Source organism: Cydia splendana, chromosome 21 (genome assembly GCF_910591565.1).
Source record: "Cydia splendana chromosome 21, ilCydSple1.2, whole genome shotgun sequence".
NCBI lineage: Eukaryota > Metazoa > Arthropoda > Insecta > Lepidoptera > Tortricidae > Cydia > Cydia splendana.
In genome coordinates this window covers 7,903,731-7,931,038 of record NC_085980.1, presented here as the reverse complement: position 1 = coordinate 7,931,038, position 27,308 = coordinate 7,903,731, and positions in this window count along the sequence as shown.

The following is a 27,308-nucleotide window of genomic DNA, read 5'->3' as shown; positions in this document are numbered from 1 at the left end:
GTTTAGACTTTGATTCCATCGGGGAACACTGATGAGTCGCGCCGCGACTTTGAGTTCTCTACGCGGCTGTTGCAGTCGCGGGTACAAGTTGTGCTACGGAAATCGACAGATTTGACAGCCGCGGGAATGTCGACTCGAGTCGCGGTCTAAGTCGCGGATGCAAGATGTGCTAGAGGTGCTGAAGCGTAGACATGATATTAAATCTCTCCAGGGGGCCTCTATGTGTTGGATCTATACGCAAGCCTATCAAAATACCGGGATTTAAAGTAAGTAGATAGATAAAAGTAATAACAACCACATATAAGTACCAAGTTCTACATTTAACTCTTAAGCAATAAAGTTTAACAATTATCTTTGTTAATTGTTGAGCTACATCTAAGCCTTAAAGGCAATTTCAGCATCGTTATCCTAAGATACCAACTTTTGGAAAGTTTGAAAATACAATTTCAGCATTTTAATAGCTGAGTTTCTAAAACTGATGATGTAACATTATTATAATAACCATTCTTCGTAGATACGAAGAGATCAACGATTTTAAAAAATATGACTCTAAATAAGTTTGTTTGAAAAAAATAATAATATGTAAGTTTTGTAATATCAAATCTGCTAATCGACAGGTGTTACGAAAACCTATAGTTCGTTTTTTTTTAGCATTAGAAAGAACTTGAAAGAAGGTAAGCGATCTTGACATGTCTTTTAATTGAAAAACGGTTTGTAAAAATCAATAACTACTACTTATGAAAGCAGACGAATATAAATCATCGTATTACATACATAATTGTTACATATTTGCCGTAACTTATTTTAAAATGTGTTTTTCAATTAAAAGACACATCAAGATTGTTTACCTTATTTCTAATGCTAAAAAAAACGAACTATACACTGCTAATTATAGTTTTAATACTCGTTCATATCTACGAGGCCTACGAGCATGTGTCTATAAGTATCAATTGCGAATATTGTACAGCGCGCGTCGGCCACATTAAATTTTCTTTCTTAGCCACTTGACATTCTGAGGATACTACAGCACAAGACTAACACAAAAGTGCATTAGCTAAAAATACAGGTGAGGCAGATAGTCGGAGCATGGAGCAAAGTTGAAATTGAAAATACAAGGACCGTGGACAAGTTCCAAGTATATTTAGCTGTAATAGAATTTAAACTTTCGTGAGACATACTAAAATTGATTTCATACTAGAATCTTAAATACGGTTTTACTCACGTGTTGACCTAGGCCTACACTTTTCTAGGCCTAAATGTGGCCTGAATAGAGACCGAGACGCTACGAAACATGTCGCGAGTGACTTGTTTTTCTGCCCGATTCGAACTTTAAGATACCTCAATTAATAGGTCTAGAAACGATATAGATTAGATATGTCAGTGTCAATTGTGACGTTTCTTCAAACAAAAACGTCACTTTTGATATTGATAATCTAATCCATATCGTTTCTAGATCTAAACCGTAAAATTAGCATACCTGTGCTAACTCAGGGCACTAAAGTGATGGTACTTAATTATATTTTTTTTTACCTTAAGAGGCTCGATATTAGACATGATATTGAACCTGTTTCCAGTAAGTAATACAGGATTTACAATAAGATAATGCATTAATATACGCCAATAAATTTTAATAATTATAACCAATTATTATTCGTGCCCCGAGTTAGCACAGGAATGAAAATTAGCTTATATTTAGCTATATTATATCATTAAAAAATATTTTAATTGACGCAAATTGCAAATAGATTTTTATTATTACTAAGCGTATTTACTTTGTAAATTCATACTCTTTAAGTATAATATTGTGAAATGCTGACTTACCATGTAATGATCATGTTACATTATGGTTAATAAATAAACTAAACTATTTTATTCGTCTATTTGTACTCGTATATATGTACTGTCTCTAGCAATAATAGTATCTCTGTAGCTGTGTGTTCAGTCAACATGAACTCTCATTTACAACATATTCCCCGAATATATATATATATAGTCAGTAGAATAGATACTTAGATAGATAGATGATATATATGATGACGACCGGTCTGGCCTAGTGGATAGTGACCCTGTCTGCTAAACCGATGGTCCTGGGTTCGAATCCCAGTAAGGGCATTTATTTGTGTGATGAACACTAATATTTGTTCCTGAGTCATGGTTGTTTTCTATGTATATAAGTATGTATTTATCTATACAAGTATGTATATCGTCGCCTAGTACCCATAGTACAAGCTTTGCTTAGTTTGGGGCTAGGTTTGATCTGTGTAAGATGTCCCCTAATATTTATTATTTATTATTTATTTGTATGTCTTTCCCATCACGGAACAATGGTGTTCCGGACCTTTGGGAGGCGTGCGCGGAGCCGAAGCCAACACGTAGAGGCCCTTTTGACACTTTAATGAAATGTAAGGGGTACACCGAGCGGAGGCTGCCCTTGCCCGTGTCATGGGACGCACGCAGAGGCAGCACCCGCCAGGGTGTAAGGACTATTGAGAGTTGATGGAATCTAAAATGAACTAGGTTATTGGGTGAAAGCGATGGACTAAGAACTGAGCTATGGGGTAAAAAACCGGACGCCTGCCTAATAAAACGGTATGCAATTTTATTTCCGGCAGACGGTGACTCGCCCTCACAAGATGGGCCCCCACAAAAAGCGACATCTAGGATGGCTCAAGGGCAACACCGGTGTGAGCGGCTCAGGGGTGTCGAGAGGTGTGCGCCGCTTTCTACCCAGTGGCTGTTAACAGCCACTGTGCCAACTCGCGTCTTATGCATATTTCACTTCCACCCCTGGAGCTTATAGCTCTAACGACTCCACTCTGGCCGGCCGGCTAAGGCAAGCCAGAGGCAGAGAGTCCTGTCCCACCCACCCTCCTTGCGGGTAACAGAACTCTCCAGGAGCACTCGGGTACGTGAGGTCGCTATTCCCCAACAGCTCGCCACAAGCTGCCCTGCGTTATTATTTATTATTATTATATATATATGATATATAGATGATAGATAGATGATAGGTAGATGATAGATATATGATAGATAGATGAAAGATAGATGATAGATAGATGATAGATAGATAGATGATAGATGATAGATAGATAGAGATTTCTCTCATTTGCCGCAAATTTGAAGTGAGATGGTCGGCTGATCAGAATTATAATATTATAAAAAGTTTAAATTCGATTATTATAAAAATATTAAAACTAACTAAAATAGACCGATGGTTGGTTGGTATCACTGGGGACAAAAGAGCTGGCAGCTTCCTGGCTCAATGATTAAGCGTTGCGATTTAGCGAGGAAATGCTGCCAGTATCTTTGGCACTATGCCTCAGGGGCCCTCTTTAGATAAAGATTTTTAGTTTTTAATTAGTTTAAGCTTGGACTGTACCTATATTTACATTTTACATTTTATTCACAAAATTTTCATTGTCAGCAAAACTTTTCAATTATCTTTCCGCCGTTCGCTCCTTTTCCTCCAGGAAAGCTTAATTATTATCCAAAACTTTGCAAATACAATGTCAATAGCCAACCTGAAACTTAGAAACTCTTAACTAAGAAAAGCCGAATTGCAAAATAGTATTTAGATTGTTTGTTTCTTCGACTTTATAATTGTTAGTCTTAACGGCCTTTAACGGAACAGTTTAATTGCTTGGCAACAAATCTTCCTTAAAATTGGAATGTACCCATTACCAAAGAGAATAGAGTGTATAGAGGCGGATTGACAAAGTAAATAATTTAGCCACTACTCGACTGTAGGCCAAAGGTATGGTGCAATCATTTCGAGCGATGGTGAGCCTACTCTCGAGTAGATGGCGTTAATATTAAGATTTAACAAGTTAAGGCGCGGTGTGTAGTAAAATGCGCCTTTTTGTCACCGTATTTACAGACTTTTACAAGGATTTCATGCATTATTTTCTAGTATGTATAACTTCAGTCCTTGAACTACGTTATTGCTTGTCAGAAACACGACGGCTCATAATTTTCTCGATAGAATCTTAAGTTGAAAACATGCCTAACACTGTCTTTATTTCCTTATGTTAGAAGTACTACGACGAAAATGTATATGAAACTTACTTCAGTCGATAGCTTTTAAGTAAATCTTCATTATTGCTTGTCCTTTAATCGAAACGTTAATGTTTTCATTCATTATTTGATGAATTCAACATTTTGCTTACTAAATTACACCCTACGCGGCAATACCTTGCGCCCATTCCTCACGCCAGTACGTCCGTGACCACTGTCGGCGTCGGACCTATGCTAGTTTAGCGGACGTTTCATAAAATGGGTAATCACAGTATAAATACGCAAATATGTTATACACAGAATGTTTTTCAACATGCTTACGAAGAAAAGCAAAATAATTCTTAAATACGGTGACATTTCAGACATTCGTCCGTCATATTGTCATTTTATAACAAGTTGGGCAGCAAAGGCACACACCCATCTAACCAATCCGGAATTCAGTCACGATTGATAAATTGTGTAAACATATTTTAAAAAGCTATAAAATTAATCAAATTGAATAATTTTTAAACATAGATATACAAGATTCAAATATTTTAGACTGGTCATATTTTTCATAATATCGATTTCGACTGGCAAATCGTATTACTTTTTGGCAACCGGGTTTTTTAACCTAATTAGACCCCGCTGAATCAGAATTTGCCGGTTGCTTGATCGAATTCTTGACCGGAAGTGAGATATTTGATATTGATCCTAGCGAAAAGTGTCCTACATGTTTCTTGTATGAAATTTTATGTTTATTATTTATGTATAAGATTTTTTTTGCTATGAGTCATACTTTTCAAATTATTAACAAAAAAAATAAAAACAAGGAACCTTAGAATTTAATATAATTAACTTTCTCTCTTTATTATCTTTTTAAATATTGATCCCTGCTAAAAGTGTACTGAATCTTTTTTGTACAAAATTTTGTGTAGATTATGAACGTTTAACAAGATTTTTTAATATTGGCCACCATTTACGAGTTATTTACCAAAAACTAAAAAAAGGGACCTTCACCCCCCCCCCCCCCCCCTCACTCCTACACCCTCAGCAGCAGCACACCCGCTAAGCTCGAGGACATTAAGTATGGTTATCTGGACACCACAAGGTATAACTGTGCCAATTTTCAAAATTATACGAATTATTTCCGCAGATTTTTTTTATTTTCTTGAGCTATTAACAAACTCGAATGTCGCGGTAAAAGTGTTTTTTGTCATTACAATCTTTAAATGCTTGACTTTTACTCGTCAATTCAAAATTAGAAAAATAGTAAGTATAAATAGTAAGTTATAAATTGTTATAACTCTTTCTTGTGAAGACAGTTAATTTTATGTACTTATTGGAGCTATGCATAACTCAATAGTCCCACAAATTATCTTAGCTTTGCTAGTATTCTTCCTTATTTTCACTACCTACTTGCCCGAAATTGACTGCTAGAGTTAGACCAAGTCTGCAACGATTTTGATAGCATAGGCAGTGCAAGTGTTATTCATAATTTCATAGAAGATTGACGTTTAAAATAACACTTGCACTGCGTGTGCAATCAAAATCATTGCAGATTTTTCTTGGTCTAGCTCTATTACATTTTTAATGTCTATTAGTATAAGTACTATTTTTTGTCTCATAATAATTTGGTATCATTTGATTAGATTCTCAGTTTGTCGCGGTATACACTTATATTGTATATAATTAATAATTATTTACACTCACCGTCTTACATACCATTTTTAATTTCATTAAGTACTCATCAAAATTCGAATTTGCTAATAAATCTTATTCAATATTAATTGCCGGAAAAAATCCCGGAACTGACAATTCAGAATACCGATGTCGTCAGAATAAGGACGTAGACGTGCTGCGCGGGAATGGTGCGGTGCGCCGCGCGGGGCGCCCGCCTGCCCGTTCTACCACGCGTCTGCTTCACCCCCTTGAAAACGTAAAACTCGAGTATAAGAGCGCCTTAACACATATCAGTGAAAGAATAATGATCAAATTCAAATGGCGTTCTAACAGTTTTAATCTTCTGTCGAACTATGGCTTACCATCTTAATGTACTGTAGCTACATAATTTACCATGACAGTAACTGTCTATTTCAAATTCTCTTTGCCATTACGAAATGTCAGCTAATTTATCCACTAATTATTATTAAACACCAGCGTTTATATTTCTGTTAAATCATTAAAGCCTTTTGAAGCCATGTTTCTATCGTCAAAAGATTTTGTGTTAACCAGAGATCACACGATTACTAGATGCAGCATTTAAGTCGCCACACTTTGCGTTTCAACTTATTTATAGTTCGTTTTTTTAGCATTAGAAATAAGGTAAACAATCTTGATGTGTCTTTTAATTGAAAAACCTGTTTTAAAAATAAGTTACGGCAAATATGTAACAATTATGAATCTAATACGATCATTTATGTTCTTCTGCTTTCATAAGTAATAGTTATTGATTTTTAAAACGCGTTTTTCAATTAAAAGACATGTCAATATCGCTTACCTTCTTTGAAGTTCTTTCTAATGCTAAAAAAACGAACTATAGTATTAAAGTGCAACAACTGTTTTTTTAGGTTAATATTTATTTATTTTATGTACTAATGTAAATTACAAAATCTTAATAAATAAAAAGGCTCCTGTTTGTAGTGATAAAAAAATGTTTTTTTAACTCTTAACGTAACACAAAATTACATAATATGTTTTGTAATGTAAACAGTATATTATTTTTATACTGAAATGTAGGTATTCCATAACATAAATACGAGTATATTATGCATTAGCAGAATAAATCACGTCGGTTACAATAAGCTTAATAATTAAGGTTTTCTGTGCGGGTATTATTATTATTAAAATATAACTATAAATTAAAATTAAAGTCGTAAATACTTGATACAACTTTATTTTATGTAAAAAGATAATAGTGCTAAATTCTTTTGTTCACAGTTATATAATTACAAGATTTAAACAAAAATATAAAATTCTAAGCATGGCAATTACGTTACGTCTTACCGAATTAAAATTGACAAGCGTCTTTTTTTAAATCTTATTTGTATCATAAGAAATACCCAAAGTAACGTTTAATATTGTTATAACGAGCACAGCCAGCGAAACTCGATAAGTGCTCAGCATTTCAAGACCTGAAACTGAGATTACAGATTACTAAAATAAACAGATACGTTGTTGTAAGATATTAGCTGAGACAGAAAAGTTCTTTTCTCAAAAATGGACGGCAAAGTCGACTTTGCCGTTTAAAAAATAGGTCGCGAAGCGCGTAGTTTATGGTCAGTCAAAAATTAAAAAGTTAAAAACATTGCAGTCTCGATTTTGGGACTGCAATGTTGCATACAAATTCCATTATTTGTCGAGTTCCAAACTTTTTAAAAGTTGAAATGGCCATATCAAATGAAGGCACAGGCCCATTAAACAGCCAAACAGATGATTAGTACCGCGACTATTTAGCTGTCTCAAATAGGTTGACGTATTTTCGGCAGAAAAATACAATTCTATTTTTTTATTAAAAAAATAAAAAGGCGGCAAAGCTAATTTTTTCAATTGTTTCTACTTTTTTCTGTGAAAATATATACGTAAGAACGTTGCTTTTGTAAAATATTCCTATTATATTTATATTTCTTGCACCATTTTTGAGAAAAGCACTATATATGACTCGGCTGGAAGGCTACTTGCTGGCTTCGGATTCAATTAAACGGACTCCCAAGGTCGTCCGTTTAAAACGAATCCTCAGCCTGCAAGTAGCTACTTCCGAGCCTCGACAATAATGTACTATAAATAACTTTGAGTGTATGTGTGCACAGTGCTTTGATACAATAATGAAATTGATGACGTAATGAGCACGTAAATTTGAGGTAAAATAGGCGAGCTTCCGCAATGATCTGCTATTTATGTATGTAAACACTTTATTGTACATAAGACAGATTACAAACACAATAAAAACAAAATATATACCATGTACAAAGGCAAACAAAGGTTATGCTACTGGTAGAGGGAACTTAAGAAGGCATATCCAATATGATAGGTTGACGACGGTAGGTTGTGGATAATTATAATGGTAAATACAAAAATGTTACTTAACTAGTAAAAAAAATATTGAAATACAAACACGACAGTGACATTTTCTTTCAATTTGACAAATTATCGTAGTTTTGGAACGCTTCTAGTTAAATATATTTTGATTGGTATGGCTGTCACACCGCAGCGGTAAATAGGTATAAATTATAAGATAAAATATTATTTGTTGTGATTTGTGCTGAAATATCCAAGGAGAATGATAACTACTTTTATAATGAAGACAACCGTCGTAAGGTAGATGTCCGAGTAGACGTCACTGTCCATCTTACTGGGACAGTGACGTATACTTGGACGTCTCTAAACTTAAGTCTTTGTCAAGAGAGGTGAGAGCAATGTGACATCTATTGGGCATTAGCAATTTAGCATATCGGACACTAGGACTTTTACCTTATTCTCCGTCGTTTTTACTTTTAATTCCGATTGTGTATCCACTTTAAAATGTTTATTTTAATCTGTGGCCTTAAGTCGTGAAACTAAGACGCTTCCTAACTCTGAAAGCTAACGGTTGCGGTTCTTTTGTGTATAACAAGCCTGCAGCCGAGTTTAGAGAGCTTAAAGCCTTTAAGCACTCATTTGTTCTAGTAATATTGCCCACTTTTATTTTATGTTCAATTTTATTGATCATTTATCTTTAGAGCTGGGTACAGTCACCTGCAATAATATGTGACGCGCTCTTGTGGCTCTACAAAATAAATATAATCGTGTGTAATATTTTTGTGGCACAAATATATATGGTAAAATATATGGTGTGATATTTGTTTGGGTGTGTGACTGTGTATGGTGTGTTTTGTGGTGTGGTTTTAAGAGTAACATATTATTGCAGGTGACTGTAATCACGTAGGTTATGATGGGAGCCACATTCAAACTACACAATTTTGGACTAGATTTGAATTTTTATGTGAAGTTACTCTTTGATAAGGTTTTTTTAAATACGTTATACCTATATTTATTTTTAATGAAATATACTTAAATTTATTGTTTATTCTGCAATGTTCCACTACTGATACTAGGCAAAGACTTTTTCTCAGAGAGGATGAGTGTCGTGGCTTCCGACCTCCGTGGTGACCTGACGTAGACTGACTGACTGGCTGACTGACATACATATTTGGAACTACGGACATTTAAATTCAAAATTCGACATGACGATCACACGACAAAATACCATCAGTTCACAACAGACAGCCGAACAAGGCAAGTGACGACGACAGACCCGCACAATGAGTAACGAATTAAAAGTGAAATACAATTAAACTTGATTTGTTACAAAGGTTTATTTGTTTGTACTTCATTCAATTATGGAACACGGCTTTGTTTGTTGTGGCGCCATCTATTGACATTGCGATTCAGTTCGTTTGCAATGGGATTGTTATATGTAAATAACATCTTAATTTAAATTGTTTGCTTATTGATACTGGATGCCTATTTAAACTTTACACAGTTCGCTCAATAAGATATTATGTTAACTCTGTTTATATTTACGACTATTATTCATGGTGGGTCAGAGATCTAATTTTAAGTTTCGATGTGTTCAGTAATCTGTTGCTGCCAAACGTTCCATTTCTTATCCATCAAGAATTGCAGCTATTTTTTACTGAGTAATATAAACTAATTTAGTAGGTATAAGTTATTATTTGGCAATAAGTTTAATAATTAGTGCTAAATAAAAATAAGTCATTCTTCGTATTGCTATTAAAATATTTTTAAAATACAGCCTCCCTTGGGCGTAATAGCAGTTAAACTTTTTGCAATCCATCAACCCAAGCCATAAAGTTCTCCTCATAATAGCTCAGATATATATTTAAGGGTCATTCTCCGAGAATATGTTTGTGGTTGCGTCTAATTGCCAGGAGTCTTTTCGTACATTTTGTATGAAAATATATGGGTCGCGGCAATAAGACCGCAAAAATATTTTTTGAGAATTGTAACGTAGTACATTTTTCTAAATTTATATTAAGTATTATTGAGATGATTCATAATCAAAAGAAAAATACTTTTTCTTATTTCAACGTTTTTAACAGTGTCCGAAACGAACTATATTAATTGCACTTCTTTGCATAATCTGTTGCATTCAGATGCACCTCTAGATGCTTATCTGTTGTCGGGGTTGTCATACGAGTAAAAATAAATAAAACTTGAGATATTTATATTGTCACTCCAGGAAAACTTTGTATGATTTAGGTATGTTTTTCAGGTAAAAAATAATTTTGATATAAAACAAAACATAGAAATTACAGACTTACAAAGTGGCTCTGGAATGAAACAATATTAGATTTAATGATAAAAATATATTTCTTAGGCTCAGGAGTGAAATTGTCTAAACAATTCAGATAGAATTTTCGAAGGGACTGCCACCCTACTTTTGTTAGGCCCTCAGGGATCTCCATATTGGAGGAGTTCATTCGAGAATAATTTGCACATTTGCTTTGGGAACCCCTCTGGGGACACTCGCTCGCAAGAGCACAATTTATGGGAAGACCACACTTTCGACATGGTGGTCCGAAAGATGGAAACAGCTTGAGTCCTTCGGAAGCTCCACTGAAGTGACTCCTGCTCGAGGGAAGGGAGCGCTCCGCCAGAAGTCTTAGCAGCTTTCAGTGCGGAGCCGGTAATTTAAATTAAATTTAAATTAAATTTATTTCATCATTTCAAAAGCTTGGAAGTAAATTTATGAATATTGTTTGGGAGACCTCCTGGATCGAGGAATTAAGCATCCCATCTGCCTCTGCCACGTCGTCTTGGTACCACGTGCGCGGCCCCTGAGCTCTACATCTCCGCTCAGCTTCTAGCCTTCTCGGGGAAACCAGCCTGACACCCCGCAGCGTCTGATGAAGGTTTTCATCCTGAGGTCGGTCCTTTCCATGTTTTAATTTTGTAGGGCATCAGCACCAGCTGTAAAGTGTAGAGTAAAATTAAAACTATGAGCAACCATTAAAGTAGCATAAAGACATTTGAAAATCCTGGTACATCGAATTTAGAGTTACAATAATTTAGTTCTTAAATAAGTAGAATTCTGTGTGAAGCTTTATTCTGGACCTATTAAGCGGCCCCGCCGTCCACTGAGCTAAGTTCTACCATTAGGTGTCGTCAAATCAAGTTAGAGGTTCACACAGAGGTCATAAGTTTAGGTTAAGCCACTAACATTGCATAGGCAAGATTTTAGTAATAAATAAAGTTCCTTAAATATAAATTTGTTCGCTTTTTATCTCCCAAAATAGGTTCCTCCAGCAAGCAATTTTTGACACCACATTTTTACTAATTAAGTTAATTTTATTTTCTGTGCTAACGTGCTATGCTTTATTGAACAAGCCGGAGCTTTGCAATCTTATTTACCTTTTAAAATAGCACGTTTCAGAATGACCGTTTAAACAAAATAAACAAATGACGTGACGTTTTCAACCAAAAGTTACCACATTGTCGCTTGACTTGGGGATATAAGAAAAACAAGAACACTTTCGCAAATAATGAATATATTATATCGAATAACACCGATAAGTAAAACGTGTACGACCGAACGTCCGCCATCGTTACTAGCGCCACATGGGCATTGTAGGAACCAAACATAAAAACTAAAGGCCTGTGCACACCGGCTGCGTGTGCGTGACGTGCACGTGCGCGTGCGGCGTTGTAGTAAACAGATACTTAAGGCCAAGCCACACCGGATGCGTGTGCGTAGACGTGCACGTCCACGTACGCGTCCCGCTGCGTTGTAGAATACGAAAACTCATAAGAGAGGACACATCGCTTGCGTGACGTGCGCGTACGCGTGACTTGCACGCAAGGCAGCTCCGACGAGACAAACCGGCTGCGTGCTGCGTGCACGCGTCCACGCAGCGGAGCGGCAACGTCGCTTCCTTGCGTGCAGTGATGACGTTGTGCTTAACGGCGTTCCCAATGAGAGGGCGAACCGAGCAGGTTCGGACACGCACAGCTCGGTGCTGCATAGGTGCTGTGCGTGTACACGCGCAGCTCGCTTGTATTTATTTACAACTGGGCCGGTGCGCGTGCTGGTTTTTAATATGGATTCAGTGATAAAAGAAAAACTAATTAATATATTCGTCAATACGAATGTATATTTACAACATATAGCACAAAGATTCCAAAAAATACGTCTTATAAAAATTTGGCCTGTGGGAACAAAAAATACGTCTTATAAAAATTTAGCCTGTGGGAACAAGTCGATGTTAGGTACTAATAATACTACTGGAAAACAAGGTTGTTGTATTGTGAACTTAATAATAATATTATGTACTCTGAATTATCTCGATTCAAATATGAGACATTTTTTTCCTCTAATTGCAATGTCGGCATTCGGTGAGCTGCTTCCATTTGCAACAGGAGTATAATAGAATAGAATACCATTTATTCCAGTATAATAACATGATGTACTGTCGCAGGAGTATTTTATTTTACTGCACGCATGACCGAGCTGCAGCGTGCGCCTGCGTGACGTGTACAGCACACTGCGTGGCGTGCGCTGCGTGGCGTGCGCGTCACCCGGTGTGACAGGGGTGCTGCGCACGTCTACGCTTACGTCGACGCACACGTGCTGCACACGCAGCCGGTGTGGCTCGGCCTTTATGAGAGACGGCACACCGCTTGCGTGACGTGTGCGTGTGCGTGTGACACGGCACTTTGTATGGTTAGCTCAGTTTAACGTTTTTAGGATTGTCTCGAATATAGTGTAGTTTTGTTCTATGGCAAGGAAGTCTTTGATATAGCAACAATATACATGACGGGCATTCAGCCAATAGGAAACAAATTGAAGCTGATGGTGTTGCTACTTCAAATTAAATCCTAAATTTATGGAATAATATTAATAAATATTTAAATCAAAAACTTAATTTATAAATACAAAATAGGTTGAAATATATTCAAATAATTGAATATGATTTATTTCTTTGGGTTATACTTGCATATAAAATTATTCCATGAATTTCATTAGTTACTGTTATTTTGATTGTGTCATCCCAGGGACAGAATGGTTTGAGATCATTTCCTGGCTGGTTTTCGCCCTGGATGGGCATCTTTTATACATAGAACAGTGAAGCGAAGTACATCATGCTCTGGTAGCATCGATCAGAGGCTTGGTTATGCAGTAGCCGCTGCATCCATGAGCTAGGGAGCTCATGCTGTTGTTATTTTGCCACAAACAGTAAGTAGAATATGATAATATATAGATGTCCTCGGGTGCAACTCCTTGTTGAACCTTTGTTTGACCATTTCGCTTTGTTTCCAGTCTGCTGGTAAAACAATGTTGGTGGGAGGGAATATCAGAGCTGTGAGATGAGTCCACTCTAGGAATTTCCAGCTGGTGAGAAACTTAGATCATATAATGTCTCTTAGGTTAGCAGAGCACATGCTTCTAGTTATTAATCTTGAATTGTTTCTTTCAGCTGATTGGGGTTTTTCGTTTTTATGTTACTACGTATGTGAAATCGTTTCGCATATCAGAGTATGGAAGTCTGTCCATATTCCTAAAACTTCAACTGTGTCTGGTGAGCAGTTCGCCATAAGAATTTCGCTCTTCTGCTGGATGGAGGTGACGTCACCTTCAAACTGAGACCTTAGTCCTTTGGTGTTGCTCTGCGGTGTCGGGTCAGATTCCCGCTGCAGCAAATCAGCTCCGGCACAGCGGAGGATCACACGTCGGGCTTGAACTGGTGGAACATTGTTATGAGGTTGGTGTACGCTTTCCTTCCGTCCTAGAAGCATTTCCAAATTTAAAGTTAAAGAATTTAGTAGAATCATATGTGATGGCAAATGATAATTTAGGGACTAACAAATTTAGATAGGTCTGCTTGTAAATCATTTTAGAACCATTTCTGGCACGACCCAGCTCTGTCGTCTGACATTATTAAAATAAGGTGCTTATGCTAGCTTAATGATTTACATGTAGAGTAACTGCCCGTGTTCGAATTAGTAGTAAATGATGTGTCACAAAAACTAACTTTCATTCATGTCCTTTATTGCCCTGAATAGTTGATGGAAATAGGTTTAGCACCTGCTTGAGCTTTTGGTAAGATTTAGTTTTTATTTAATTTAGTAACTTTAATTGTCCGTGAGTTTCCTCAGGGAAAGCCCACAGCCGGGCTAGGAATATTTACGTGACAATTTGGCGCCCACAGATTCCGTCTTAAAGCCCTATTTGCATCATAAATCAGTTTGTATCACTGCCATCACATATAGATAAAAAAAAGTTTTAGTAGTACTTACGTTTAGGTGAAATTTTGAGCTTGTGCTTTGCTTGTGTACGCTCTGACAACGTTAAGTATAGGCTTTAGCTGTTTCACTTTGAGTTTTGCCTAAATTATTGCACGATATTCAGTATATTTTGTAAAAACTTAGAAGTAAGTGCTCGAATTTTCAGTTAGTTACATTGTGCTGACGTTTTGTCAGGAAGTAAAGTGTCAAACTTTAAGTACCATTTGGCTACTTTTAATGCATGAGATTTAGACTTAAGAGGCTGTAACTTAAGTTATTTTACATATTTTCTGAGTATAAAAAAAAATAATGTGTAATTCTAGTGCATAATTTAGTACTCATGCACTATTTTATTGTAGCTGAGCTTTTATGAGTATTGCAATTGAATTGAGTTGACACTTTGTTAAGGCGAAGTTCGGAAAGCTTTTAAGCTCGTGCAGAAATTGCTTTAAAAATTGAGAAGCTTTGTATAAATAAGTTCAGACATTTTGACTCGAAAGTTTTTTAATAACAGTAAACATATATAGGACAGGTTATTTTTACACACAAATAAACTAATTCAAAAAAAATTGTTATATTTTATTAGAAAGTATAAAAAAAAAACGAATTGTGAAATTTTGACATTTATGAACAGACACTTTTACTTGATTTTTGAACGATTTTTTTAATTGTGAACAATTTTGGTTTTGCATTCACTGTTATATTTTGGGTCAGAAAATTTAGTTCAATAAAGACAAGGAAATATACATACACAGATAAAAGGTAAAACATAGTAAAACACATTGATATAACATTGTTTAATATAATTGTCAGACTACAATAGTGTGAGTTGGATTTGTAAATCTTTTGCCATCATATTTGTTTATTTTTTGAGTTAAACTTATTATACAATGGCCACTTCTGTGCAATTTCACTCTTTGCTGCGCGATGAATTGATTTATGAAGTAAAGATCAGGTCAGAGACACCACACTCAACAGTTGAGGGTCTTAGGAAACAGTTGAGGAATTTGGTAGGTGAGTGTCGGCCAGATGAGATTTTGGATACAGATTTGAACCCGGAGTCAGAATTGAAAGTTATTTCTGATAAATTAAATGATTTGTCATCCTTAGTAGCTAAGTTTGTTCAGTCGAAGGATAGATACTCCGGGAACAGGTCGAAGGCTCTGGGTAGTCATTTGTACTTCAGGCTTCTGCGGGTTCAGGTGGATGAAGATCCGGGGAAGTTGGCTCAGAAGATTCAATTCACAAATAGGCTTGACGCTTTGTTAGCACAGTTGGACAGTATAGGGCAGGCAGGCAGCAGCTCTAGCGACAGTGTGGCAGCAGTGACTCAGGTTTCACAGGCAGTCCCTACTAGGGAGCTGCAAGTTCACTGCTCCGGAGACAAAAATGTGGCTAAATGGGGGGTCAAGTTTAATGGTAACACAGATCCGAGGTCTTTCCTAGAGCGTGTCGATGAACTCAAGTTGGCTTATGGTGTGTCAGATGTGGTTTTGTTTAACTCGGCAGCTCAATTGTTTGTTGATCAGGGTTTGCTTTGGTACAGAGGTATAAAGGAACAAGTTTCTTCTTGGAATGACTTAAAAACCATTTTATTAGATGAGTTTGAGCCTGCAAACTTTGATTTTCGCCTAAGGTGTGAGATTCTTGCAAGAACACAGGGTTTAGAAGAGCCAGTGCACATTTATTTTGCAATTATGTCTTGTCTTTTTGGTCGCTTGAAGAATCCATTGCCGGAGGAGGAAAAGTTGCAGATTTTGATGAATAACATTAGGCCTAGCTTCTCACAACAACTGGCATTAGTAAAGGTTGATTCTATAGCCGAGCTGAAGGATTGTTGTAGGAAATTAGAGCAGGCATCACAGCGTACGCAGTATTTTGTTGAGCCCAACAAGTCTGGTTCGGCTCACACACTTAGTAGTGATTTCGCATATAAAGCCAAGTCCAAGCAGGTGAACGCAGTAGATGTTAGTAGTAGCAAGCGTTCACAAACATTTAGTAGGTCGCCAGCGCAAGCGAAATCGAGTGGGCAACAAAGTAACGCTGTTAGGAACGTCCAACGCTCGTCCACGCAATCCACACATGCACAGAACTCTGCCACGGTTCCTACTTGTTATAAATGCGGTGGCACTGCGCATGATTTTAAGAGATGCAGGGCTAAACCATCTAAAGGCGAGATTATTTGTTATTCATGTGGTACAAAAGATCATATAGCGAGGAATTGTCCGAACCGGCTGTCACAGACAACACAGACAGATCGTAAACGTCAAAGTCAAAGCGCGGAAATACGTTCCGTTTCACAGACAAAAAACGAATAGGGCCGAATTGTAGCAATATTTTTCCGGATAAATTGAGTGCTTCAATGAAAAAATTCTTAAGTTATAATTCGATTGCTACGATTCTCTTCGCACCTAGGGAAGGTGACATTCGGCCATATTTGAAACTTAAGGTGTGTAATTTTGACATTTACGGTTTGGCGGACTCAGGAGCCGCCGTTTCAATTTTAGGACGGCAGTCTTATAAAGATTTTATTAAGTTTGGATTTGAGCTCCAACGAATGGAGTCTAATACATGTAGCGTTGCAAATGGCGTCGTAGTCCAGTCACTGGGGTACATTTTTGTTCCGGTAACATTCAAAAATGTTACAAAGGTTATTCAGTTTTATGTTGTGCCCAGTATTGTCTCGGACGTTATTTTAGGCGTGGATTTCTGGCGCGCATTTAATTTAGCGCCAGAATTATTTGACAGCATCGACTACATAGAAAGACCAAACAATTATTTAAGTTTGTCCAGTATTTCAGTAAATCCGGTGAATACCATTCAGGCATACGACAATTTAACTTCAGCACAACAAGAACTAGCCGACTCAGTGGTAGGGAAGTTCAAGGATATCTCGTTCGAGGAAAAAGGATTAGGTAGGACGTCGTTAGTCGAACACGTAATTGACACTGGCGATGCCCAGCCTATTAGAACGCGACAGTATCCGCTCTCTCCTGAGAAGCGTGCAGCTTTAAGTTCCGAATTAGACCGGATGTTGAAGTTAGATGTTGTTACTCCGTGCGAAAGTCCCTGGAACAACCCGGCACTTTTAGTGAAGAAGCCAAATGGGGACTGGCGGTTTTGCTTAGACTGTAGGAAACTAAATGCAGTATCAAAGGGCGACTCGTATTCCATGCCATACATTCCGCAAATTTTAGATAGCTTAAAGGAAGCACGGTACCTGTCGACCATTGATTTGAGCTCGTCGTTTTGGCAAATACCGCTAAATGAAAGTTCGCAGGAGAAAACTAGTTTCTGTGTCCCTGGTCGTGGGTTATTTAAATTTAAAGTCATGCCTTTTGGGTTGTGTGGCGCGAGTGCGCGACAACAACGGCTCATGGATAAACTCATTGACCACAACATAACCAGTGACATAGAGAATGGTATGGTGTTCTGTTACGTGGACGATATTGTCATATGTTCGTCAGATTTTCAGACACATCTGCTTCTTTTGAACCGTGTGTTGGAAAAGTTGAAAATGGCTAATTTAACGATAAATTTCGGCAAGTCAAAGTTCTTTAGACAGTCCATTAAGTACTTGGGTCATGTCGTTGATGAATTAGGTTTAAGAACTGACCCAGAGAAGGTTTCAGCCGTTTTGAACTTTCCCATACCCACGACTTCTCGTGAAGTAAAGACGTTTTTGGGCATGTGCTCTTGGCACCGTCGGTTTATAAGGAACTTCGCAAGTATAGCAGCGCCTTTAAATAAATTAACTTCAAAGGGGAAGAACGCCCCGGCTTTTCAATGGTCTGTTGAGGCCGATAACGCTTTCAACACCTTGAAGAATGCATTAGTGACAGCTCCGATTCTGGCGGTTCCAGACTTTAGCAAAGTGTTCTCGGTACACGCTGATGCATCTTCATATGGCGTAGGTGGCATGCTCTCACAGACTATTGATGGCCAGGAGCATCCTATTGCGTACGTTAGTCGTTCTCTGAACAAGTGTGAACGGAATTACAGCGCGACGGAAAGAGAGGCTCTTGCGGTTTTGTTTTCGGTTGAGAAGTTCCAAGCATATTTAGGCTCGCGTCGGTTTAAGGTGATTACGGATCACGCGTCACTAAAGTGGTTCATGAACCTGGAAAATCCATCGGGCAGGTTGGCACGTTGGGGTTGCAGACTGTCTCAATTTGATTTTGATATTGAGCACAGGAAGGGCTCCGACAATGTCGTACCTGATGCGCTGTCCAGGCTCATGAAGGTTGACGCCGTGGACCAAGTGAATCCTAACGACGTGACTGACGAATGGTATGACAGGACGTTTAAAGGTTGTGAAACTTTGCCGGCCAATTTCCCAAACTATAGTATTAGGGGAGGGAAATTGTACCGGTTGAGTAAAAACAAGTATAATCTTTTGCGAGAGTTTGACTGGAAAGAGGTAGTGCGCAAGGGTGATAGGAACGCTGTTTTACACGCGAATCATTGCGAACCAACCGCGGCACATTTTGGAGTATTTAAAACTCATAGGCGGTTGTCGTTGACATACTATTGGCCAGGGATGTATAAGGACGTTGTCGATTTCGTGAAGGCTTGCGATACCTGTGCAGCCTATAAGCATTCACAGAAAGCGACTCCAGGTCTAATGGGACAGCCAAAAGTATGTGATCGACCGATGTTAGCGTTAAGTATTGATTTGGTAGGTCCCCTTCCGCGCTCTCGTGCAGGATTTACGTTTTTGTTTGTGGTTACGTGTTGCTTTTCAAAGTATACGCTTCTTTTTCCGCTTCGCCGCGCAACCAGCGCGTTGGTGGCGAAGACTTTTGAGCACCATGTCATTTTGAAGCACGGTGTACCTGAAACCGTAATTACTGATAACGGAGTTCAGTTTACGGGATCGGAATTTAGACAGTTGATGAAGCGTTATAACGTACCTAAAGTTTTTTACGGACCTCGATATACTCCACAGGTAAACCTGGTTGAGCGATACAATAAAACGGTCATGACAGCTGTAGCTTCGTACGTAAAGGAGAACCATAGGACTTGGGACGAAAAATTGCACCAAATTCAGTTTGCAATAAACAGTGCAGTGAATGAAACCACAAATGAGTCTCCTTTCTTTTTAGTTCATGCTAGAGAGCCAGTTATAAATGGGTCGTTTTATAAGGACACAGATAGGGATTACGAGCCGGGTGTACCTAGGGAGGAATATGCGGGTAATTTCGGGATTTTAAAGGATATTTTTCATCAGGTTAGGTTACGTTTATTGAGAGCACACGAAACAAATGCTAGGAATTATAATTTGAGAAGACGTCCAGAACAATTTGCAGTAGGCGATTTAGTATGGAAACGTAATTATGTGCAGAGTGACGCACAAAATTTCAGGATGGCGAAACTCGCCCCGAAATATGTTAAGTGTAGAGTAAAGGCAGTGTTGTCGCCTTTAGTCTACGAGTTAGAGACGGAAGATGGTCACTGTATAGGATCATGGCACATTAAAGACCTGAAAGGGAAGGTAGCAGCTTCTGGTTTGGTGAACGGTGGACGTGCGGCTCGCGTACAAGGTACTGCTCGCCGCGCCACCATCGTTGACTGAACAGGGTGAACGGTGGACGTGCGGCCCGCGTACAGGGTACTGCTCGCCGCGCCGCCACCGTTGACTGAACAATAGAGCTCATACAGGTTTTTATGGTTGTAGTTTAGCAACAGTGTTAAATATTGCAAAGTCATATTTAATCACCAATTGTCAGAGACGTGGCGAACAGGTATAACTGTTTCACCACACAGTATGAACGTGGAAGGATGCTACGAACTGAAAGCGATGAATGTATGGAGCGGCGCAACCATAGCTCAATTAACGTCAAGAGCGTTGTCTTTAATGTGGGATTATTTTTTTGCTGTCGTGCGAGGTCACGCAGAAATTTGGGTGTTATGGTGCTGATGGTTTTAGCCAATACGTGGCGGATTCCGTGCATGTGTGGATTGGCGTTGTTTTTTTGGTGTGAGAAGGAGAGGCTTTATTTTGTGAGGTATCGCAGGGCGCGCACTGCATACCGCGGACGTTGTTTTTCGGTTTGGTTATGTAGTCCGTTTATTTTTTTCTCTCAGCACACGTTCTCAGGCACATAACACATAATTATAATTTAGCTAACTAGCGGTTAGTAATTTTGGATATTTTGAATTTAGTTTGGAATGCAAATTTCGTTATTTAGCTACTCTAGTTTATATTAGTAAACTTAGTAGTAGGAATTGTTTGATTTTAATTTTGCCCGGTCTAGCGGAGAAGATTTTGAGTATGCTGAACATCGGTCCTGGCAGTTGGTTTGGTTTTGCCAGCGCAACTGGGTAAAGTTGTGCTGGTAGAACCAAGGGATGGTTTACTGGATAGTTGGATATTGCGATGTGGATTTTTCCGGCTGTGCGGATACCACATTTTTTTTTGTAGTTAGGTTGGTGGGTTCGAGATAGAAAATTCAAAATTTATTGGTTTATTGGTTTTGGTATGTGGAGTTGTGTGGTTTACTTTGGCTTTTCTGTTGGATAGGGATCTCGTTCCTGCGACAATCACTTCGGTGGTGGTTTTTTGTTTAGGGTTCTCCCATACTAAGTATGGTTGAGGTTGTTTTGTTTGTGTTTTTTTTTCGTTTCTTGTGACACATGATTTAGATTTAGATAGTCGCTGAGGACAGCGAGCGTTTTACCCTTGGTAAAACGCAACAGCGGGGAGAGGGGTATTGTGACACGGCACTTTGTATGGTTAGCTCAGTTTAACGTTTTTAGGATTGTCTCGAATATAGTGTAGTTTTGTTCTATGGCAAGGAAGTCTTTGATATAGCAACAATATACATGACGGGCATTCAGCCAATAGGAAACAAATTGAAGCTGATGGTGTTGCTACTTCAAATTAAATCCTAAATTTATGGAATAATATTAATAAATATTTAAATCAAAAACTTAATTTATAAATACAAAATAGGTTGAAATATATTCAAATAATTGAATATGATTTATTTCTTTGGGTTATACTTGCATATAAAATTATTCCATGAATTTCATTAGTTACTGTTATTTTGATTGTGTCATCCCAGGGACAGAATGGTTTGAGATCATTTCCTGGCTGGTTTTCGCCCTGGATGGGCATCTTTTATACATAGAACAGTGAAGCGAAGTACATCATGCTCTGGTAGCATCGATCAGAGGCTTGGTTATGCAGTAGCCGCTGCATCCATGAGCTAGGGAGCTCATGCTGTTGTTATTTTGCCACAAACAGTAAGTAGAATATGATAATATATAGATGTCCTCGGGTGCAACTCCTTGTTGAACCTTTGTTTGACCATTTCGCTTTGTTTCCAGTCTGCTGGTAAAACAATGTTGGTGGGAGGGAATATCAGAGCTGTGAGATGAGTCCACTCTAGGAATTTCCAGCTGGTGAGAAACTTAGATCATATAATGTCTCTTAGGTTAGCAGAGCACATGCTTCTAGTTATTAATCTTGAATTGTTTCTTTCAGCTGATTGGGGTTTTTCGTTTTTATGTTACTACGTATGTGAAATCGTTTCGCATATCAGAGTATGGAAGTCTGTCCATATTCCTAAAACTTCAACTGTGTCTGGTGAGCAGTTCGCCATAAGAATTTCGCTCTTCTGCTGGATGGAGGTGACGTCACCTTCAAACTGAGACCTTAGTCCTTTGGTGTTGCTCTGCGGTGTCGGGTCAGATTCCCGCTGCAGCAAATCAGCTCCGGCACAGCGGAGGATCACACGTCGGGCTTGAACTGGTGGAACATTGTTATGAGGTTGGTGTACGCTTTCCTTCCGTCCTAGAAGCATTTCCAAATTTAAAGTTAAAGAATTTAGTAGAATCATATGTGATGGCAAATGATAATTTAGGGACTAACAAATTTAGATAGGTCTGCTTGTAAATCATTTTAGAACCATTTCTGGCACGACCCAGCTCTGTCGTCTGACATTATTAAAATAAGGTGCTTATGCTAGCTTAATGATTTACATGTAGAGTAACTGCCCGTGTTCGAATTAGTAGTAAATGATGTGTCACAAAAACTAACTTTCATTCATGTCCTTTATTGCCCTGAATAGTTGATGGAAATAGGTTTAGCACCTGCTTGAGCTTTTGGTAAGATTTAGTTTTTATTTAATTTAGTAACTTTAATTGTCCGTGAGTTTCCTCAGGGAAAGCCCACAGCCGGGCTAGGAATATTTACGTGACATGCGGCTCCAACATTTTAGCTCACGCGCACGTGCACGTCGCGCACACGCACACACAGTGCACAAGCCTTAAAGTGCTGTATATGACAGCCAAATCAGCCAATATCAAATTTCTATATTCAATAGCTTGTCGTAAGGTTCATTTCAAATTGAAGCTATATGGAAATAGCGCCTTATTGACAACCGACAATAAGTACCCTTTTGGTTGAGAATGGCACAAATAAATAAAATAAATAAATATTGGGGACATCTTACAAAGATCGACCTAGCCCAAAACTAAGCATCTTGTACTATGGGTACTAGGCGACGATATAAACATACTTATATAGATAAATACAAACTTATATACCTACATAGAAAACAACCATGACTCAGGAACATATCTGTTTTCATCACACAAATAAATGCCCTTACCGGGATTCGAACCCAGGACCATCGGCTTCGCAGGCAGGGTCACTACCCACTAAAGCCAGACCGGTCGTCAAATTTTAAATGATATGTGTGTACCTTTTCTACCGATATCGCTCAGAGCATTATTGCATTACTTGGTACATGTTACCCTAATCCCCAGAGTCTAATTGATCAATTACCACGAACACTGGACACTGTGTCAGTGGTTACGTCACTATTCCGACGGAATTATTGGTCCGATGGTAGACCATCTTAGCCCTTAAGACTCTTCAGAAAAACTTCTCTTCTCTGGACAGTACAATAAAAGTGACAGACGGACAGACGGACAGACGGACAGACGGACAGACGGACAGACGGACAGACGGACAGACGGACAGACGGACAGACGGACAGACGGACAGACGGACAGACGGACAGACGGACAGACGGACAGACGGACAGACGGACAGACGGACAGACGGACAGACGGACAGACGGACAGACGGACAGACGGACAGACGGACAGACGGACAGACGGACAGACGGACAGACGGACAGACGGACAGACGGACAGACGGACAGACGGACAGACGGACAGACGGACAGACGGACAGACGGACAGACGGACAGACGGACAGACGGACAGACGGACAGACGGACAGACGGACAGACGGACAGACGGACAGACGGACAGACGGACAGACGGACAGACGGACAGACGGACAGACGGACAGACGGACAGACGGACAGACGGACAGACGGACAGACGGACAGACGGACAGACGGACAGACGGACAGACGGACAGACGGACAGACGGACAGACGGACAGACGGACAGACGGACAGACGGACAGACGGACAGACGGACAGACGGACAGACGGACAGACGGACAGACGGACAGACGGACAGACGGACAGACGGACAGACGGACAGACGGACAGACGGACAGACGGACAGACGGACAGACGGACAGACGGACAGACGGACAGACGGACAGACGGACAGACGGACAGACGGACAGACGGACAGACGGACAGACGGACAGACGGACAGACGGACAGACGGACAGACGGACAGACGGACAGACGGACAGACGGACAGACGGACAGACGGACAGACGGACAGACGGACAGACGGACAGACGGACAGACGGACAGCGGTACATGTTACCCTAATCCCCAGAGTCTAATTGATCAATTTACCACGAACACTGGACACTGTGTCAGTCGTTACGTCACTATTCCGACGGAATTATTGGTCCGATGGTACTTAGACCAGCTTAGACCTAAGACTTCAGAAAAACTTCTCTTCTGTGGACAATACAATATATGTGTACAGCTGGGTGCGTAGGTACCATCACGCTCAGCGATTGTAGCGCCAGATTTAGGGTCCTAGCTAAATTGGTTATTCAATACTTAGGCTATAGAATTTTCAATTTAGCAAGAACACTAAATGACATAACAATCCTGTGTGGTGACTGTACATACCGTATATATTACGTTTCCTTATTTGACTTGTAAGGGTGCAGCGTAAAAAATAGCTTTTGATTCTCTTAACTTTGCTATGTCTACAGAAAAGAAGCGAACAAGTTAAGCATAGTTACAGTAAAATGTGTATGACCCATAAGTGGTGGTAGCCTGATCAATCCTGAGTAAAATATTCTTAGGAAACCGGAGCAATTATTCCAGTAAGACCTGGTTTCCTCACTTTATTGACAACGAACGTTTACATTTTCGACGCCGTGTCAAACAAAAAAGCTGTCACGCGGACGCCACTTCACCGAAGCGTCAAAACTGAAATTGAACTTTATGCATATGCACGTAGGTTTATGTTTCTCTGTGGTCTGTGACCGATTAATTAGTCTTTGGCGCTGAACCTGCGGTGCGGATATATCGGTCATTGGCGTCCAAAAGGTTAAAAGATCAGTCAATACTTGAGATTAGCTTGTTAAAGATGGAGCCCTAGGAATAGCTGGAAAGTCTATAAGACGAGGAGGTTCAGGAGGTGGAGATGATGCACGTGGAATTAGACTCCCATCCCATTGTTGCTTATAATTGAAAGCACATGTAATCAACACTGATTTAAACTTTCACGATTTTTACACATTATTAATTAGTGGCTGAGCATTTACTGGAGTCAGGACCAAACCACTGGATTGAGCTGCATAACCCTAAAAATCCTTTCCACGGATCGCCATTTCTGCAGTAGAAAAGTGCGGGAAGCCATTGAAATAAAAAAAACATTGCAATTTCAGTCGGGAAGAGGGTTTAAAGATCTCATCCACATGGAATCCAGTCATTAGTAAATGTAAGCGGGAACGAATATCGACAGTCGATAAATCGAATATCGTTAGTGTTGTGTGTCGACAGAGTAACATCCCTAGTGCGCAAAACGTTCAAACTGATAAAAAAGACCAAGTGCGGGTAGTTTGTAAAACTCGCGCGGCTAGAAGATCTTGATGTCAACTTTAGCCAGTCTTCTCCGAGACCACGGGGACAACGCCGTCCTCGAAACGTCGGAGGTAAATCTTAAAACATAAATATGCGATTAAGTCCCGTTGTACAATTTAGCAACATATATTCACTACAGTATACCACTCAAAGCTTAACACAAATACATGTTACCCTAATCCCCGGAGTCTAATTGGTCAGTTACCACAAACACTGGACATTGTGTCACCCGTTACGTCACTATTCCGAGGCAATGGTTTGAAAATTCCAGGGAATTGAGGGAGGAACGGCGATATCGCAGTTTCATTGGCCATTCTGTGGCTTGTATTATGTTCGGGGATTAAAACGGACAGTGAGGTTTTATGTTCATTACTTGTTCGTGTCTCAAAGTTAGGGGTACAATATTAGGAGCTATTGTTTTTAAAGGTTGTAGTTTAAGTTTATTTTGCTATGGATATCATTTGAATAATAATGAAACCAAAGATTTGACAATTTAGGTAAGATTCACGAAATATACGGCTCGATTCGGAAAATGAATTAGATTTCTACTAGACTTCAACAAGTTACGATACGGATAATTTAAAGATATTTGTAAGATAGATATGTCAAATTTGACGTTTCCGCGATTCTGGAGGTCCTCTTGAACGATTTCGTCAAGTTATGACTTAGATATCCAAGTCACATCTAGTCGATATCTAATGTAGATCTAGTTGATCTCTAAATCGACTCAAGATCTTGTGATTATCTCGAAATCCGAATAGGCCTGTTAGAGTGAGCCAATCTCTCGAACAAGTTTGAACAAGATCGGCTCACTTTATATTTCGTCATGTTTACCTAAGCTTAAGGGTCACAATAACCTTGTGCAGCAATGCATCGCAATGCTGCAGAAATATTGCCGGTGTAGTCTGACTGCTCGATTCGGAAAATGAATTAGATTTCTACTAGACTTCAACAAGTTACGATAAGGATAATTTAAAGATATTTGTAAGATAGATATGTCAAATTTGACGTTTCCGCGATTCTGGAGGTCCTCTTGAACGATTTCGACAAGTTATGACTTAGATATCCAAGTCACATCTATTCGATATCTAATGTAGATCTAGTTGATCTCTAAATCGTCTCAAGATCTTGTGATTATCTCGAAATCCGAATAGGCCTGTTAGAGTGAGCCGATCTCTCGAACAAGTTTGAACAAGATCGGCTCACTTTATATTTCGTCATGTTTACCTAAGCTTAAGGGTCACAATAACCTTGTGCAGCAATGCGTCGCAATGCTGCAGAAATATTGCCGGTGTAGTCTGACTGCTCGATTCGGAAAATGAATTAGATTTCTACTAGACTTCAACAAGTTACGATACGGATAATTTAAAGATATTTGTAAGATAGATATGTCAAATTTGACGTTTCCGCGATTCTGGAGGTCCTCTTGAACGATTTAGACAAGTGATGACTTAGATATCCAAGTCACATCTAGTCGATATCTAATGTAGATCTAGTTGATCTCTAAATCGTCTCAAGATCTAGTGATTATCTCGAAATCTGAATAGGCCTGTCAATCTGAACGGTAACTTCAGCTACATTCTACTAGAAAATAACCACTTCTTTATCAACCACCTGAGGGGAGTGTAGAACCTATAGAGCGATAGTATGTGGGCACTACAGAACTGAAATTGCATAAATTTGTACGCTTGCTTGAAATGCTATGTCCCGAAATGTCTCATTAGGACTTATTATGCTCATCGTGGGCGGAACAACAGCAATCGAGTAATTAAGTTCAAACACCGACCTCGTTTGCATGTGGCCCCAGCCGCGGATAATCGCGTTAGCTGAATTATGTACTCTGTGGGCTAATTCACGAGATTTAGGACCTAACTATACTATACCGTAAAATGGGGTAAGTAGGGTTCGCGGGGAGAGTTGGGTTATGAATGGGGAGAGAAGGGATGAAAGGGGGGTGAGATGGGATTTTAAGGCTTCTGCTACAAA